This window comes from Alligator sinensis, unplaced genomic scaffold (genome assembly GCF_000455745.1).
Source record: "Alligator sinensis unplaced genomic scaffold, ASM45574v1 scaffold781_1, whole genome shotgun sequence".
NCBI lineage: Eukaryota > Metazoa > Chordata > Crocodylia > Alligatoridae > Alligator > Alligator sinensis.
In genome coordinates this window covers 3,757,507-3,776,289 of record NW_005841845.1, presented here as the reverse complement: position 1 = coordinate 3,776,289, position 18,783 = coordinate 3,757,507, and the positions used below count along the sequence as shown (strand labels likewise).

At 45.7% G+C, this 18,783-nt stretch overlaps 1 protein-coding gene across 2 annotated transcripts in view; it reads right to left on the bottom strand.

The window, feature by feature from the left end:
• TESK2 (testis associated actin remodelling kinase 2) overlaps nt 1-18,783 on the bottom strand; it is a 93,336-nt gene that overhangs the window by 29,624 nt on the left and 44,929 nt on the right. The gene's annotated exons all lie outside the window — the stretch shown is intronic.

Below are 18,783 nucleotides of genomic sequence, written 5' to 3'. Positions count from 1 at the left end.
TGTGCGCAAATTCAGCGCCAACAGGATTAAATGTGCTCCATGTATATAGCTAAGGCTGCACCTGACAGCTACCGAGAGCGCCTGGAATAGATCCTTTGCCAGTAAGGGGCTCTGTAAAGCAAAGTGAAACTCCACTCCTCCATAACGTCATCCTTCCACCTCCCTGCACATGCCCCTGACCAGGAGACTGAGTGAAGCTTGCTCAGCAGGACACACGGCAGTGGGAATTTTAACAGCTACACCAGGATTCACAGTCCTCTCCATAAGGTACCGACTTGGCTCCCCTGCACTTTGCTGAGGAAGTCCCTGCGCACCTGGCACACTACGCCCTCTGCCCCCAGCATCCACCTTTCTCCTTCTACCATGATCTGGCCAAAGGTTCATATTTAAGTGTCAATATACTATCGTGGCCTGACCTTGCAGCTATATTTTACTGCAAGGGGGAAGAGGGAACAGGGAAGTTTCTTCCTACCGCTCCAAACTAGATAAGACATCTGGAAAGAATTTTATAAGTTCTGCATTTCATTTCCCAAAGCTAGGAAAGGCAATATCACGAAAGGGGGCTGGTGATTCTGGTCTAATATATATATATTGATGCGTGCCAGTTTTAGGTTCTCTCGCCTGGGCAAGGCACCATTTATATCTAGTATTATCAAGTCTGACACAGAATGCGTGCTAGAAAAGGCTTGCAAGTTCTCTTTGATTTTTTTCATTAATTACATGAACAGAAAGTACACCTAAAATAAAGGTGGAAGTGCCTATGGGATTGGGATTAAATAGCATCCTGACAAACTGGAGATGTGTCCTGAAAACACTGAGATAAAATTCAATAAAAGCAACAACAAAAAAAGGGCAAAATGCAAAAAGAAAGAAAGAAAGAAAGAAAGAAAGAAAGAAAAACCACGCAGAAAGGAGAACTAATGCACAGATAAAGAATGGGAAATAGATGTCTAAACAGCAGTACACCACAAAAGGATCTGGGGATGATAGTAGACCTCAAATTAAGTCAGTCAACAATGTGATGCTGTTTCAAATAAAAAGGCCAATCTCATGCTACAATTATCACATGCAAGACATAGGAGATAGTTATTGAGCTCTTCTTGGCGTCAGTGAGGCCAGGAGGAACGCTGTCTGGTTCAGAGTACCAAACATTAAGACAGTCTTAAATTAGAGAGCATCTGAAGGAGTGCAAAAAGAATGAAAAAAGTTGAGAAAACACGACCTATAAGGAAAGGTTGAAGGAACTGGGTTTGTTTAGTCTAAAAGACTGAAAGAGAGGAGTGACTGATAACACATAAATAGGCTATTATCAAGGAAACAGTGATCACTTGTTTTTCAAGGCCACTTCCATAGAGAAAGGCCAAGAAAGAAAAAATCAGCTTCATTTGTGGCAAAGATTGGTTATCGGGGAAAAGTTTCTAGCTGTTAGGATGGTGAAATACTGGAAAAAGCTTCCTAAGGCTGCTGGGGAATCTCCTTTGCTGGAGGTTTTTAAGAACAGGTCAAACAAACACCTGTAAGGGGCCAGTCTGGGTATACCTGCCCCTACTTTGGTGTGGAAGACCGGACTTACAAGTCCTCTTGAGATCTCTTCCGGTCCTACATTTTCTACGATGCATACTTCTCCTTTACGCTGGCCTTTTCCAAACCAAAGAGGCAAAAAGGGCTTTAATATTGGACTATCAAAAAGGAATGAATCACTGAGAGCTGAGAAGAGAAAAGCCCAACTAAAATCTATTTTAAAAATTCACTCACCTATTGATCATTTGCATACACTAGTTTGATAGAGGATATTATAACCAAATACGCAGCACCCTGGCAGAGAGAGCAAACAGTTTTCCAACTGACACCTGCTAGTTATTACGAGAGGGTCCAGCTGCCCCATTTCAAGATCAAGTCCGGCAGGTGTAAGCACACTAACAAAAACGCATTGAAGGAAAGCAGGCTTGCTCCAGCAGGAAACTGAGTCAGGGCAGTTGCGCTCTATTCACAACCCGGCCACCGATTTCCAACAGGGAAATCAAGCCCGAGTCTGCAGTGCGTGGTGTAGAGAAGCCACCAGGCCTCCTAGCAAGTGCTACAAAAAGAAAAATCTTAATAAATGCACTGAGCTGCTGGAGACGGCAGTCCTGTTTCTGGGGTCCAATCTCTCCTGCACTCCCAGGCGCAGCAGGAGCCTTCCCAACTGAGTTGTCCATGCTGTGTTACACACCATGCTGTGTCACACGCCGTGCTTTCTAGCCCTACAATTTAGCCCACAAGGCAGGGGACGTTTTTGTAGCTTTGCCTTGTGGCCCAGCAGGCCTGGTCCATGGTTCCGCACGCAAACGATGCCGGTTGAAGCAGCTGCGGTGCATGGCATTGCTATAAGCAGTCAGGCCAGCCCAAAGCCTCCTTTCCCCAAACCCTCCAACAATGCCATTGTGCTCGGTCGTGTTTATTTGCTGCTCTGCCCTAAACACAGGGAATGAGAAGGAGGGTGGCCTATTTGCTACTGCAAGAGGAAAAAAAAAGGAAGCTTTGTTCCCAATACTTGCTGTTTATCCTGCTGCCACCACAAATGAGCTCTGCGCAATAAGAATATGCTGAAGGAGGGAAAGTCGCTCTTACTGCAGGAACATTGGACTTCGTTATGCCCCTGAAACATTTTGGTGCCAGAGATCTCAGGCAGAAAGTGCGTATGGCTGCAGCACGGTCCCAGTCTCAAAGCAACGCCGCAGGCATTAAACCAGGTGCTGCACACATGTACTCGCATGTGAGGGACGAGATTAGATCAGGCTGCAAGCGTGAACACGAAGGATGCTGTTGGGAAAGTTTTGTGGAGACTTAAAAATGGAGCGATATTGGCACCTTTTCACAACAGACTCGTAAGTCGTGTGTCATTACATGGCAGGGCCGCAGCGCCTGATCGACTGCATCACAAACAAGCTCAGAAGAACAGCAGATGAGTGATTAATTTAATCCAGTTGCTAGATATTAAAAGTAACTGCTATGGGTTTCATTTACTTTTTGCCTCGACGATGACTCAACAGAACAACGTTATCTTTGGCACAGCACAGATGTTGGCACTGCAGCAAAGGTAGAAGTGTTCCCTTCCTACACCTTTATCCACGCTGAAATCTAGCCAGGCTCCTGGTGCCAAAGCAGAAGTTCAGCTTGCTGGTTCAACAGGAACAAATCTGTATTGTGCCTCTTTCTAGAGGAGGGGTGGGCTTCCTGAGCAATCAAACTGCCTCACAGGTCAAACAAGTCTGGGCATTCTCTCGCTCGGTCCTAAGCCAGGCCTCCACCATAGCTTCATCCACAAAGACAGACAAACATGGGACTCCTTTTCTGCACTGCAACCAGGGAGAATATTCGAGTGACCTTGGGAGTGAGCTAGCCTGCAGGCCAGCTACAGCAGCGCTGTCAGCCCCACACTGTCAAAAAAGAAAATAATGATCAAGTTAGCCCTCAAAATCCCACGGTACGGGCTTAAATGTTGCATTCCTTTGCCATCTGGTTTTTAGCTTAAGCTTCAGGCTTTCAAGGATTTCCTCTGCGCTTAAGAGGTAGACCCTTTTTTAAAAAAGTAAGTGTGAAGCGTCTCAACCACATGACTCCAGCAGCAGGGGGATTTTTTTTATTTTATTTTTTTTAAAAGAGACTCCAAGTATCACTGAATTTGAGATAAAGACCACACAGTGCTACAGAACACCAATGGCTTCTCGCTCAGTCTCAACATAAATAAGCCTGTTGTGCAGAAGAAAGCAAAAGTAACACAAATCACCCCAATGAAACCCACTTAAAAAAGACACAGATCCCTAAAGTCTGCCACAACAGGAACAGCGCAGCTTGTGGCAACACTGTCCTTGGTGGCTTTGTCCAACGCCTTCACACAACTCTAATGCAAGGATCAAGCTCAGGGGCTCAGTGGGTGCATCTACACGTGCACTGGCCCGCTCTAGTTAATGCACATTAAATCTGGTATCTCCATTGTGAGGAACTAGGAAAATGCGTGTTAGCCTGTCTTAATACGCATCAACTAAAGCAACACTTAATGCGCATTAGCCTATTTTAATGTGCACTGGCTAAATAGCACAATTTTTGTAGTGATGCTTTAATGCGCATTAAAACAAGCAAATGTGCATTAAAGCGCATGTGTAGATGCATCCTTTGTGATCAGAGCCCTGTATTTCAATTGCCTTTAGCAAGGCTACCACTGACACTAATCTGCTACCAACCACCTGTGCTATGACCCCATATAACATCTCATTTACAAAAACTCAGGTACTGGGCAAGTGCAGCATGAGAAAACAGTCACAAGCTAAGCAGGGCAATTTGAACAGGCTCCCCTCCCCACCACAAAGTTTGGTCACACAAACGTCAGCGCACAAAGCACGTGTATGAAGTGGCTAGTGGAACTGCGTGTTTCGAGAGGACCTGGAACACGACGAGCAGAGTCAGAAGCAGCGAGTGGGAGAGCTCTGGAGAGCAAAAAAGAAAAAGCAATGTGGTGAGAGAGAGCAAGGGATGAATGAACTGCAGCAAGAAGCTGAATGAAGAGCCTGGGCAGGGAGTGAGGAGGGGAAAGGGACTAGATTACGAGAGAACACAATCCATCAAAGACTAGCGCAAGTAGACAGCAAGCCAAGAAAAGGATGGCGAACACAGGCCAAGGATTGTGGTTTGAAACAGTGAAGCTAACGGGTGGACTTGGATAAGCAATTATAATAATGTCACCGTGTTACAAGGGCATAGAGCAGAGTTTTGGCAGTGTCAGAGGCAAGAAGCTCGCAGACCATTATTTCTAAGCCTGGAAGGACACAGATAATTCCTGTATTCAATAGTGCAGGGAAGATCAGCTCTTTCCACACACTCAACTTGCTGAGTATTCTCAAAAAAAGGCTTTAGAAGCAGCCTGTATTAAGGAGAACAGAGCTCAGTGTTTATTTCTCCAGTTCTAAGAAGCCACTTATTCTCTGCAGTTTACTAGGCTGCTGGCTGCAGGACAACCAGATGACTGCAGCCAGCCCACATACCCCTCTGCCACCACCGACATAATTAGCTCCTGTAGGAGGGCTGGAAATTTCCCAGTTTTTTATAACTGCGTTTATCAGCTTCGTGCACGCAGGCTTGTTATACCAAGACACCATTTTAGCATAGGCTCAGATATCAGATCCCACAGGCTGGCATGGAGTGGCTCGATTACCAGATTACATTTATCAGTTTTCAAACCGATCCCAAAGCTCTGCTTATTCATCAAGAGATACACAATTTAAAAACAAAAATGTTAAGTCAACCGGCGGGCGTAAATATCTTGGGATAGCGACTTGGCCTCCTTCATGCCTGAACTGCCCACCACTCTGCTGGCCGCGGACACATGAGAACGAGCCTCTGCTGGAAAGCACGAGTTTGAGGTTTGGATTTGGGCTGGGCATTGAGGGCGCAATGCAGAAGCCCAGAGAAGTCCTGTAAGGGAATCGGACAGGATAAGGGATTGGGGCAAAAAAAAGTACCTCTCACAAGAACGATGCTCAAAAGACCCTGCATGAGAAACCAGAAGGACCCAAGCAATTTGCAAACAGAAGTGTGGAGCAGAGCGCTGCTGGAGAGGGAGCCTGGACTTTTCCTAGAAGAGATAAGGCCAAGAAGGGTTGCCTTTCATTCCTGCAAGTTTCCAGTTTCTAGGTAACTGAAAACGAAAGAGAAACATGCAATTTAATACCAATCTGATTACAAATACTTACTGATTTACAACGTTCTAAAAAATACAAGTGAAGAAAAAAAGCATCTCAGTCCCCAAGTAACCTTTCAGAGGATTAAGAGTTAATTATCTTCCTACCCCACTGTACTTTGAGAAGATATGGCTTTTTATACAGACAAAAGCTCAAATTGCCCCTTGCAATAAGAAAGTTTCAATGATCTGGTGATTACACCACAGGACAGAAAAATAGGAAATCCAGCAGATCCACCCAACTCAGCTGTGGCCCTGGGCATGTCACAAATTGTCTCTCTTCTATAAAAGGTCCCTTCCAGCCCTAATGTCTATAAAACCTATGAAAAGAAGAAGGGTGTGAGGGGATGCTTGTACTTCACAAAGGGTCACAAGGATTCCTCTGCGCTGCTCTAGGAAGTGCTGTGTAATGACAACATTTGTCACCATCCAGGTTTAAAGATACTGAGTGCAAAAACAGGTTATTTAAATGAATAAAACACTTGAAGGCAAGTGTCTATCCCACCCTCCAAATTCTGCCTGCCCAGCAGCTCCCCATCTCTCCTCTGCATGAGACTTCTCCATATCCATTCTTCCAACTAAAAAGTATTGGTTCATTTACTGGCTTTACGGCTAGAGAGAATATACTCTACAGCAAGTTTCAGCTGCTGGGGTACAGCAACCACAAGGCACTGCTGCAGTCCGGCTTTCTGAAGAAAGGTTTGTGGAAGCTTACTTCAGATTCACATTCATACACAAAATAGTCCAGGAAATAAGTTTATTTTGCTGGAACCGGAAAACACTCCCAGTATATTTGTGCAAACTGACCTTGATAACCATTTTCCTGCAATTATAGTAATACAGACCCAGAAATGAGAGAGACCCAGCCAAGAAAAGCAGAGTTTATAATCTGTATGCACCACCTACGAACAGCGAGGCACGGCCCAGATTTAGGCACAATGAAAAGAAAAGCTTTAGATTATAGCAAGCTGGCCATGGACTAGTCGCTGCATTTGCATAGAGGAGGGAAAGCACCTTGCTGCTATCAAAGGCAACAGGAACAGCATCTCCACGTAAACACGGTGGTGCCAGAGCAGGAGAGGACCGTACCTGCAGCCAGCCTGAGCTCTGGTAAACTGCTCGATTTTTGAGCTCTGCCTGTGCTAGCACTGAAAAAGGAAGTGCAGTTATAGCCCATAACTACCCCCGTGATCCGTGGCTATATTGCCTTCCCACTTCCACACTGCTGCCAGCCTAAATAGGTTTTTACATCTAGGCTCCGCAGAAGCTCTAGAAACTGAGACCCATGGATTCAATTCCTGCATGACTTCATCCAAGTGACTTAACTGATCCGTCTCCATTTACCCATCTGCAAAGTGGGTATAAGGGTCTGTCTACTTACTGTGTGCAAGCTTTAAAGTAGAAATGGTGCTCCTTGCACATTCAAACAGCCTCTATAGACAGGATCAAGCCACACAAACCATGCTGCAGAACACCACTAGCTTTTTCTAGCCCTGGTAGATGTTACATGGATATGCCTTAGCATCCTCCTACCTTGGAGGGAACTGTGAAGTTTTACAGATGTTTATAAAGTGCCAAAATCCCTGATGAAGAGGGCCATAGGCACACATAGTCAAGAGCTCTTCCATGAGCATAAGAGCTTCCATTAGTATTAGTAGCTCTTCCACTCCAATAGTAAAGAGCTCTTCCTCTTTTAGTCTGGGCAGCTGATAAGCAAAAATAACTACAAACATTTGTCAAGTAAAGAATCTAGTTTTAAGGGAAGGAGGAGAGCGCAGGGGTCTGTAAAACCCCTGGAGGATGTCATAAGGAACAGAAAATGATTCCAGGGTCGACATTAGTGTCCAATATACACAAGGGCTGTAAAGCCCATGTGTGATCAGATATACAGGCAATAAAGGAAAATCCATCCCTGAAAACAGCACAACATCCCCTCTCACAATGGTTAAGAAGCCTGTCTTTCTTTAGCCTGCTTAAATCCATTTTTTTTTAATACTAAAAATGCCACAGACGTGCATGAGAAGGGGTGTTCCGTTTTGCTTGAGATAAGGGAAAGACTGCTCATTTGGGCTCCCAACCAGAGTCAACTTTCAAAAGGCTGAATACAACATGCCTCTGGTGCTCGGTCCATACAACACATTCGATGCTCTGGGCAGGCTTCCGCCCTCCTGCCTTTTTGGGTTTTTTTTTTTAAAACAGCTTTCCTTCAACTCTTATACCTTATTTACGCGCCTAAAATAAGTGGCTAGATTTTCAACAGTCTGCAAGCCCAGCAGCTCCCACTGGAGTAAAGTGGATTCTCATCACTTCTAGAAACCCGAGCACTTCTTTAGATGTGTATAAATGGATACGGGAGCTTAAAATTAGACTCCTCCACTCCTGTCATTGAGTCTGTACTAAGTTAATGTTTCCAGTTATAGTGTTTTTTATTTTTGTGCTGTTTTAGATGTAAAGCCCTTTTCTTTATTACAACCTACCATCTACTTACTAAGCCCTGCTCCCAGCTCCCTCTGGCAAATGAAACTGCCAGGTCCCTTGCTCCTTCCACCCAGGTGATACTGAAGAGTCAGCTCACTACTCACGTCCTTTAGGTAAAAGGAGACAGGACACAGCTTGTCCACGTCAGCTCTATGCCATTTCCTTAGCTAGTCGTGGTGACAAGCTCTGGGTTTCCTCCACCAGTATGCTGAACAGACAAAACTCCCATCCCCTATAGCAGGGGTTCCCAAAGGGTGGTACGTGTACCACTGGGGGTACGCAAGACATCTCTCCAGGGGGTACACGGGAGAAGTTGTGTAATGGCAGATGGAATTGTCATTAAAATCATAATTAGCATTTAAGGGATTAAAATATAAAGCGTATGCTGGGAGGGAGACGCAGGTAAATCTGGAAGGGGGTACGCAATGAGAAAGTTTGGGAACCTCTGCCCGGTAGGCTCAGAGAACACCAGACAGTGATGGGAGTCACCTTGCGTGTCACCACAAAGCACCTCAAGGACAGGACCAAACAGCACTCAAGGGTCAGGGCTGGCTCATTCATCGTGTAGGCCTTGACTTCACAGACCTCTTCCTTGTCTCTGAAGAGCAATGAATTACCGATGGACTGAAGTCCCGAGACAAAAAGAAAAGCCTACGGGAGAGGAAGCAGATGGGCGAGGCAACTTTGTCCTCAAAATAAACTCACAATTGGTCCTTCGCACTACAGAAGCCTCAAAAGCTGAGCGCATCCGAGTGTGGCATATGATACAATACTAAAAACTCTCAACTATGTATTTACCTTTAAGCCGATGCACAGCCCCCCTAAAGGAAGCTCCCCAGATGTATGCAGTAAAAGAAAAACAAGGAATGGTGACAAACCCTTCTGTCTGAAACCGGGTATGTTGCGACCAGCTCCGATCGTCCTACCGGAAGGGACTGCGAACACAAGAGAATCCATGTACCGTGGGCCCATCCGGTGGCACCAACTCTCACAATTTTGGACTGCAAGATTTGTAACATTTGGCCTTTTTTACTGAATTTCTTGGTACATGGAGTAGGACAAGATTTAGGCTTAACTTTTTTAATAAGCTAAGTCTCTAGCTCTCAACTGTGTAGAAAAAGCTTTAGAGGACTGCTTGGGTCACATCTTAAGTTTCAAAAACAGAAGACAAAAAAGATGTTAGGTTTGTAAATCAATCTATTGCTTTTCTGGAAGCCTCCCTGAGGAGATTTAAATTAGTCAAACTTGGCAATATTACAATCGTAAGGACTTGGTGCAAACTCCAAAGAAATCTATTTCTTTGGCTTCAGCAAGAACTGCAGAGTCAAAAATGACACACATGCTGCAGCCTCCGGGTGTGAGGGCATGAACAGGAGGTTCAGCCAGAACTCTTGAGTTTCCTCCGTTCTTTCAGTTAAAAACAGGCCCTGTTGTGTGATCTGAAGTGGACTTTTTTGGTATGTGGAGCACATCAAGCTGTGTTTTTGGACTGAATTCTTTTTGCTTTTTAGGAGGTTCACAAAATATTTGGTTCCCAAGGAAAATAATATAAACACAGCAGAGAATATGCACTTGTCTTAATGCCTATGAAATAACTTTTCAGTACCTTATGCATACCGTGCTGCTTTTTCTGTTTTGCAAAATGGTTAATGAAGACTCAAAGTGACACCGCTTGTTTTCAAGAAGAAAAAAAAAAAATCCACATTTTACCACTAAAGTCTTTGAACTACTAAAACTCTTCATTTTTACTTATGTATTAGTTTTATATTCTGCCTTTCCCAACAAAGACTCAGGGTGGCTTACAGAAGAGAGCAAAATAACTTATCAAAAGCAAACCAAAGAGCAGAACAGGAGAAACTTATAAAAGCCAGTGAGAGTATGAAGATAACCTATAGAACAAAAACCCTCAAAAACAACATCCCAGTTTAGCCTTGTCTGCTAAATGCCTGCCCAAACAGGAAGGGTCTTGCAACACTTTTGAAAGATGCCCAGGCTCAGGCTCTGGACAGGGGCAAGGATTAATGGGCAACTACTGAGAACGACCTCCTACATGTTTCCATCAAGCAGACTAGGTGCAGTGATGGTACTTGCAGCGGGTTGCTCTCAGCTGACCTCAGAAATAAGGATGCAGCACAAGTAGAAAAGATCCCTTAGGCGCGTAGGGCTGGGCCCAGGCTATTTGGGGCCTTAGAAATCGAAACCAGCACCTTGAATTGCACCTGGAAAGTTACTGGGAGCTAATACAGGCTCTGGACCACTGGAGTTGCACGTTTCTGGCAACCCACCCACTGCTGCAGCTTCCAGGCAGCCCTGCATAGAGCGCATTGCAGAAATCTAGCCTTGAAGTTAAAGGCATGGATGATTGTGGTCAGATCTGAATCAGAAAGAACGGGTTGCAGCCTTCTCACCAGATGGACTTGGTCCGGGAGTCACTAGCCATCTCTGTGATTCATTATCACAGCTCTGCTGCAGAGGTCTCCCAGATTGCTTGCTTGTCTGCTGAATCTCCATAGAAAGGAAAAGATCTCTTTCTTTGGGAGAAGTCAGAACAGGAGCAGAACTTTCTTCCTTGTGCCAACTGCTCTACAGCACCTGGATAAAGCCACTTCTTCTAGTAACAGATTCGCATGAGAAAGGTCTCTGAAGAGGAAAGTAGATCGATGGGGTAGCCCTAAGCTACAATGTCCAAAACACCCATCGGTCTGACACCGAGGTAGACAGCTGCAGAAAGCCAAGCTCTCTGGACTGGCCCCGACGTGGTCCTGCCAGGATTAATACCACGTTACTGGAATCCAGCTATGAATCTGCCTTAACGTGTCAGGAGCATCCGCTGCCACTTGCAGAGTCAAAGCCACCAAATATCTTGCTTTCATCACTCCTTTAGCCTTTTTTCCAGAAGGAGACATTTGAGAGGAAAAGAGCACCACCCTACATCAAGTCAAAGAGTCATATTTGACTGGAAGGGCTCAACAATTCCCTACCTTCAGTTGAAGGGAGCCAAGGAATTGGATTTTCTCTGAAGCACATTTATTTATTTATTTAGCATATGCAGTTTTGGCATATGGTTTCAGCCATCTTAAGGCGTTATCATCAGCATGAAGAGTTGAAGGCCACCAGGTAGCATAGTAAACAGACAAGAGTCAACAAGGTTTGAACTTGTCCACCAAGGGATTTGTTGGCATTGCAAAGGCCCCATTAGCCCAGGTTTGAGGTGTCCGGTTCAAACACGGTTTAGAAGTTTTCAATAACAACATGGCCAGTTAAATCCTGGTTGACTGCCTGTGGGGTCATTGAGACTACAAACACACCGAGGCTCTTGGACAGCTTTGTACTTGGGGATGCTTTTGTTCAACTTGGATTTCTCCAGCACTACAGAAACAATGAGGGAGCCTGAGTGGAGTGGGGAGGGAAGGAAGCTACAGAAACCAAACAGGCTCTAGTAACAGGTTTTCTGGAGGATCCAATACCGTTTCCTCCTTTTGTGCTCTGGATGGTACCACAGCCAGCATTTGCCCAAAGGGCCTTAGCAGAGTTCAACCACCCCTCATTTTTTCAGAGCGCCATCCTGGCCAGGCAAACAAATCATCAACATGGAGATTGTTCTTGCGTGGCAAAGCAATAGTTAGCAGAAATTATTTATTCTTTGTTAGCCATAACATTGCAAGACCTTTTTATTTGGGCAGGCTTTTAGCACACGTGGCTAAGTTCTGAGGAGTTGGTTTATAATGTATTATCTGGTTTTTATAACCTGTCTTGTTTTTTATTCTAAGCTGCCCTAAGCCTTCTTTAGGAAGGGCAGCATTAAAATCAATAAATCAGCCTCATCTCAAAATACAACAGAAGCTACATAGATTTTTGGCCGCGTGAAAAGTTCTAGCTACCTGTTAATCTAACCGGGGTGAAACCGTGCTGCAGGGGACCCACCTGGTTTTACATTGTGCACAAAAACTGGCTCAAATGGTCAGCAGCACAAACAGCAACATATTTACATGTTCTATATTATTTTCTTATCCAGCAGTACTGTACCCCTATTCAGATGACAGATTTACCAAGCACTGGGTGGCAGTGGTACTGTGACTTGCAGGTGCATCTCAGCTTTACCAATTCTCCGTGCAGTAAAGTTATAGTCTGGTGCAGATGTAAACCTTTATTAGAAAATATTAAAAATGAGTCATATGGAAGGTAATATAGGACCCCATGCACAGTGGCTACATAGGTACGTAGTTGGTGTATAACGATGCAATTTAGGACATGCAGACTATGCCAACCTGGGTAATGTGGGTAAAAAGTTGCAGTGCAATACTACAGAAAGAAGAGACAAGCCCCCGTGCATGGTAAGACCATTGGTAGAGGGTGCAAGACATTCTCTGACAACGAGTTTAGTACGTGGTGTACAAGTGCCGGGGTGAGGAGTATTCTCAGGCATTAATGGTCTTTGCGAGTCTATAGTGGGTGGGGGTCAGTCCATCCCCTCATTTCTCACTTCCACCTTGATCTTAGCCAAGAAGAGGCTGAGAAGCGATAAGGACTGAGAAAACTAAAGGACTGAGATGATGCTCTAACAACCATGCCAACTTAATCTTACATACAAAAGACAATAAGAAAGTTGTTCCTTTAATTATGTAATTAATTAATCATTACGTGTTTTTTTCTTTAAAATTTTCTAATGGAAGGTACTTTTAGCAAAAGCACTTTGAAAACAATGAATTAATCCTTACAAACATCCCTAAAAAGAGATGTTAATTTTATTTTACAGCTGGCAAGGCACTCACGAGGAGATTAAGTGAGTAACCTTATTATTAAAACCTTGCCTTGCAAATGTGTCTCGTCCCCTTCTCTTCCACCCCTGCTCGCTGGTGTTTAGTTTGTTTTTTTCTTTGCTTTAGCCCAGATTGTGACAGACCCTTACACGGGTCCCGGGGAACACCCTATGCACCTTGTGTAAGAGACCGTCTCAGCTACAGTCCTGTACCCCGTCCTACGGATGGGGAGCGGACTTTGCACCAGGCAGTAGTTATTGCTCTCCCTGCAGATCCAAATCCTAGGGATCCAGACAACCTGCACTGCCCTGATCCCTGGGGACATGACATGAAAGTATGGTTCACATCTATCAAGCTAACGCAGCCCTAAGCTGCTAACGAACCTGCAGGACTAAATATCACAGTGAGGAACTGACGTGGCATAGGAGCGATCTGGTCCAACTCCAGGGGTGGATCCAGAGGAGGATGCTGGCACAGACTCACCCCCTTTGATTCCTGCTTCACTCATGCAGCAGCTGCAATGGGGGAACCTGTGCTGGGGTGATCGGTTGGCTGGGCCTTTGCAAAAGGCTGGAGGAGAAAAACTGTAAAGAGGAGACCCAAGCAAAAGGGCAGGTGGGGAGGTTACTCCCGAGAGCCAAGGCACGCTGCTTGCTGCTCCCTCCCCTCCCTGTGGCCCAGCCAGCCTGGACAAAAGCCAGCAGGGAAAGTGGTGGGGGATGTATTTGGGTTTCTGGGTACACCTTGCTCCAAGAAAGGTCACTGCCCATCAGCAAACAGCAGCAATGCAAAGGAGCTCACCCAGCTTCACTGAAAGGTAAGATACTTCCTACTTACTGGGCATGTCTACACGTGCATTTATGCTGGCTTAAAATTTACCGCACAGTAAGCAGGAATAGGTCAGTGTCTACATGTGTAGGCATTAAAGCACATTAACACTGTGTGTGGACTGACTTGGGCATTGGCAATGTGTAGAGGGTGAATGTGCACCCCCTGAGCTTGGCGGTGCAACCCCTGCAAAAAGCACCGCTGATGCTGCTGGCGATGCCTGTGGGCAGTCGCCACTTGCCATCAACACTGCTGGCAGAGTCTGCAGGCAGTCCCCGATTGCTGCTGGCCACCGCTGACACTGCTGGCAGCGTCTGCGGGTGGTCGCTGATCACACTCACCCCCCCCCACCACCACCAGCAGTGAAGACGGTCCCCAATTGCTGCTGCCAGTGGTGTCTGCAGGTGGTTGCCAACCGCCGATGGGCACTCGCGCACCCTGTCGCCCACCATCGACCCTACTTACTTCTTACACCAAAACTTACCGCTTATGCTGACACTTGGCAAGTTCACACCATCGCTTACCTCACAATAACTTAATTCGTGTAGCCTTACCCTTGGAACACTACAGCGCAAGGCAGTTCCCTCTGTCCATTCCTAGCGTCTAAAGACGTAGGTTGTTGCCTACAAAAGCTCATGCCTCTCTGAACCAGTCTCTAAAGTGCCACCGTCCCCTACCCTTCGGTCTTCAGACTAACACCTCTGAGGCAACTCAGAACTGAGAGGCATTTTAAAAAGGAAAAGCAACCTCAAAGCTACCCACTGTTTTCAATGGTGAGAGAGGACAGAACAAGGAGCAATGGTATCAAGTTGCAGCAAGGGATGTTTAAGTTGGATATTAGGAAAAACTCTCTCACAAGAAAGAGCACTGAAACAGGTTACCCAGAGAGGTGGTGGAGTCTCCATCCTTGGAGGTTAAGGCCCGGCTCAACAAAGCCGTGTCTGGGATGATGCAGTTGGGGCTGGTCCTGCTTGGAGCAGGGGGTTGGACTGGATGCGACCTCCTGAGGTCTCTTCCAACCCTCATTTTCTACAATTCACTAGCAGCACCAGTCTGCTTTCCAAATGAATTTTAATCTTTATGAAACGCTCTAAATCAAGATTCACATGCCCTTAAAATAAAACAAGAAACTACACAGTTAGCTGATAAACTGGAGTTCCCAGAGCTGGCTCAGTCAGAGGTTCCCCGAGAAAGTTTCCAGAGCCACCCTTCCAGTCCTCCACGAGTACTCAGATGAGTTTTACCCACAGAAACTGCAATAAATATGTGACAACCTACCACCAATCTGGCTCCAAGCTCCTTCTCAGTCCCCCAGTGAAGTGCTATGTAGCTATACACATGGTAAAAACATCACATTTCAAAATTCAGCTCATACAGGAAAGACATGCAAGGCCCCAAACCCTATGGAAAAACGTAAGTGTAAGAACCTTTCCCTGTGAACTGCTGCTCTCATAAGCAGCATGGAATAAATGCCTAGACTTAAAAATAAGAAAAGTTAGCACCTCCTCCCACTACCACCAGTTTATTCATACTAAAGACTCCAATGACTCTGGCTCATGAAAAAGCACAAAACAATATGGCACACAAATGGATGTCTTCGATCTGGTATGAAAGCTCTGCATTGCTATGGTTTGCCTGTAGGAAAACAGAGCAAGGAAAAATCAACGCCATGAATAAAGTAACAAAAACTCATCCATTATTAGCGGGGAATGACTGCCAACACCAGATTCCTGTTTCTCCAATGGCTTTGGCAGTTACTAAAAATAACTGCACAAAATATGTGCTAAAACATCTCGGGAGATTTTACTAAGCACTCAAATCACATGAAAAATAAGACCTCCAACCCCAAAAGAATTCTTTGGCCAAAAGAAGAGAAAGAAAATGTGTTTGCTAAAGTAACATTGGGGCCTTCTGGACATAATGACAGAGGCAGGGCACCATTCAAAACCATGTCAGAGTGACGAAGACTTTCACCAGCAAGGGGGAAAGGGAGGGAGAAAAGGAGTGGCAGTTTAAAAAGGGTAATGCCTAGAGTTATCAAATACAGTTTTTCCAGAGACAAGGCTTTTAGGCCAGATCTTATTCTGCCTAAGTGGCCATAAGCACTCAAGTATGATCCTACTCCACTCTGCTCAAGTCCCTATAAAACCTAGTACAAACAGTAGGCAGGTCCTCCTCTCCTCCTCACTGTTTTTGTGACTTGGGTTTAAGGCCAAAATAAGAGTGTTACAAAAACAGATGCATTCATGGATTTTCAGGGACTCAAACATGGTGGGGTAGGATCACACTGAAGTGCCCAATAAGTAGCACTGCTGGAGCTGATCCAGGAGCCATGGGGTAAGTTCCCCCACCACCACTCCTTTGCCTTTCGTCCACAACTCTTCTCATTAACTCCATTCTCAACTGCTCAGGGTTAATCGCAGAGATGGGACAGAATAACAGTGGTGCCCTATCTGCAAGTGCCACCCTGCCTAGGAACTGACTGTAACCTGGAGGAGAAGTCCTCCTTGGAGGAATCTGGGCAAATGCCTGGTTCTACAGAGCAGGGAGGAGAGAGTCCAGGAGATCCAGCGATGACGAGGTGTCCCTGGATGACAGCTCTTGCAGACTCATGCTCTTCTCCTCAAATTGACCTACCTAATGGAGATCCCAACTGAACCCATCCCCTGATCACTGGGGGAAACGCAGGGTATTAGTGTCCTGCAAAACCCCAGTCACGGAGCAGCATACAGTCCAGTGTATGATGAAGTCTGGAGAGCTGGCTCAGCTACTGCAGCAACGCCGCATTTGATTCTCTCTCTCCATAATGAGTAGAGATTTTTGTAAACTGCATTAGTGGTAACCAGGTTAACAGCTTGTAAAATGCTTGGGAACAGCAGTCACAGGGTTTGAGGCACTGCAACCCCTAGATGTCCCTATCGACACGTTACAGCAAGGTTTTTTAACTCAAGTACATGATGCAGACCCATGGTAGGAGGAGAGGGGGGGCATGGGCTGTGCCCTCAAAATCCTTGTATATTAAGGGCGGGGGGACACCCATCATGAAACCCTCAAGCCTTCATTTGGAGGCAATGCAAGATGTGGAGCAGCACCAAGCAGCAGATTGTCCGTCTGACACTGCTGTAACCTGTGGATTGGGAATGAAGGAGAATCAAATAGTGCTCAGCTGCTTACCCCAACCCAGAGCCAAAAAAACCAAATCCAGGGATCTGCAAGGGGTGGAGATAGTAGGAGCACGTCTCAGAGGCTCATTAAGTGGAGGCTCCATGCTCAGAAGCAGGAGCGAGCACAAGGATCTCTGCTATCAGATGTTCAGTGGTTTTTCATCCTTGAAGCTAGCATAACATGGGGAAATTATAAGCTTTTGACATCATCTCCTCCCACTCAATGCCTGACTCCAAGAGTAAATTCTAAGTACTACATATAAAACAGTCCTCAAATCCCACTGATTGCATTGGCACTTTACCTATGCTGGGGCTGGGGGGGGGGGCAGTGCAGATTTCCTGGCAATACAAACAAACACGACACACACATTCAAGTAACATTAAAGGAGTTGGGAGTACAAGATACAAAAAAGGGACCTGCAGCGCAAGAAAAAAAAAAATTACACCCCCTCTTCCCCCCCAAAAAGGCTACATAGGAACAATCTTCTCTCCAGATAATGAATTGTAATCAACAGCAATAAAGATGACAGCAGCTTATTTTGTGAGCCATTCCAATGCCATGCGTCAGAGAAGTCCAATAGGGGTTGCCTTGTCCAAGATGAAAATGAACATGTCTGGAAGCATTTCCACTGTAAACTCTTTTTCCTGCAGTTTATTGCACAGCTATAAAAAACCTCATTGTGCTGAAACTGCACAAGTTCAATTAACCTTGGCTAGGTTCTCTCACGCTCTTTTTTCCCCCCCCCCCTCCCCATGTCTTAAGGGGCAGCCGCCATGATATTTCCCTTTTAATGCATTTTGGCGCACACATCCACATTAACACCCTGTCCTCCTATACCGTGGGCTGCCAACATGTACTGTGGTAGGGAGCACTGCAGCATCCTAACGACACGGGGAGGGGGAAAAAAAAAAAAAATCATCACACTTCAACACCCTTCCAGGCACCACAGTGTAACATCAGTCAGGCACGGTGCAGGAAGGGTTTGGTGTGCAGGGCCACTGAACGGGGCAGCAGAGCCTACCCTCCTCAGCGAGAAAACCACTGTCGAGACAGTGACTGCCTGGAAAGAGAGGTGGCTTCCAATTCCCTTCTCAGCATGTCTTCCAGTTTGCACAGGACTGTTTGAGCACACCTGTATCCACGTGCACAGCTTGGTACAGTCATGGCTGTCCCAGGACGCTTGGGGACTCCCGATACAAAGCATCCCGATATATGATGAAGTCCGGAGGACTGGCTCGGCTAACGCGGCAACACCGCATGTGGGTCTCTGTCCACAGTGGGTAGAGATTTTTGTAGACTGCATCAGTAGCAACCAGACTAAAGTGGGAATTTCATGCTTGATGTTGCTGCCACCCTGCACAAGTAAGGCTTGTACAATGCTTGGGAATGAAGAGTCACACTACAACCTTAAGTTGTCCCTATCGGTACTTTACAGCAATGTTTTTCCATCCTATGTACACAAAGCTCTTAGGGCTTCTGTTTCCTTCAACGCCGCTGCATTCCCAATCTACAACTCACTTTGTACAAAGTGGTTTCAAGTATCTTAGGCATGAAAAGCGCTATATGAAACCTCTTTTCCCTCTCTGGACTTTACATTGGTCCCTTCCTCAAAAATCTCAACAGACATTTTTGCAAGGGAGCTAAACAATCAGAAGCACAAGAGTGGAGTACACTTACTGAGTGGTTTTTATATGACTTGAAATTGCAAAGTAGATTTAGACTAAACCTTAAGAAAAACTTCCTTACTGTTAAGAGAGTGAGGCAGTGGAAGGGACTGCCCGGGGAAGTTGTGGGATCTCCTTCACAGGAGGTTTTCAAGAGGATGCTGCAGCACTA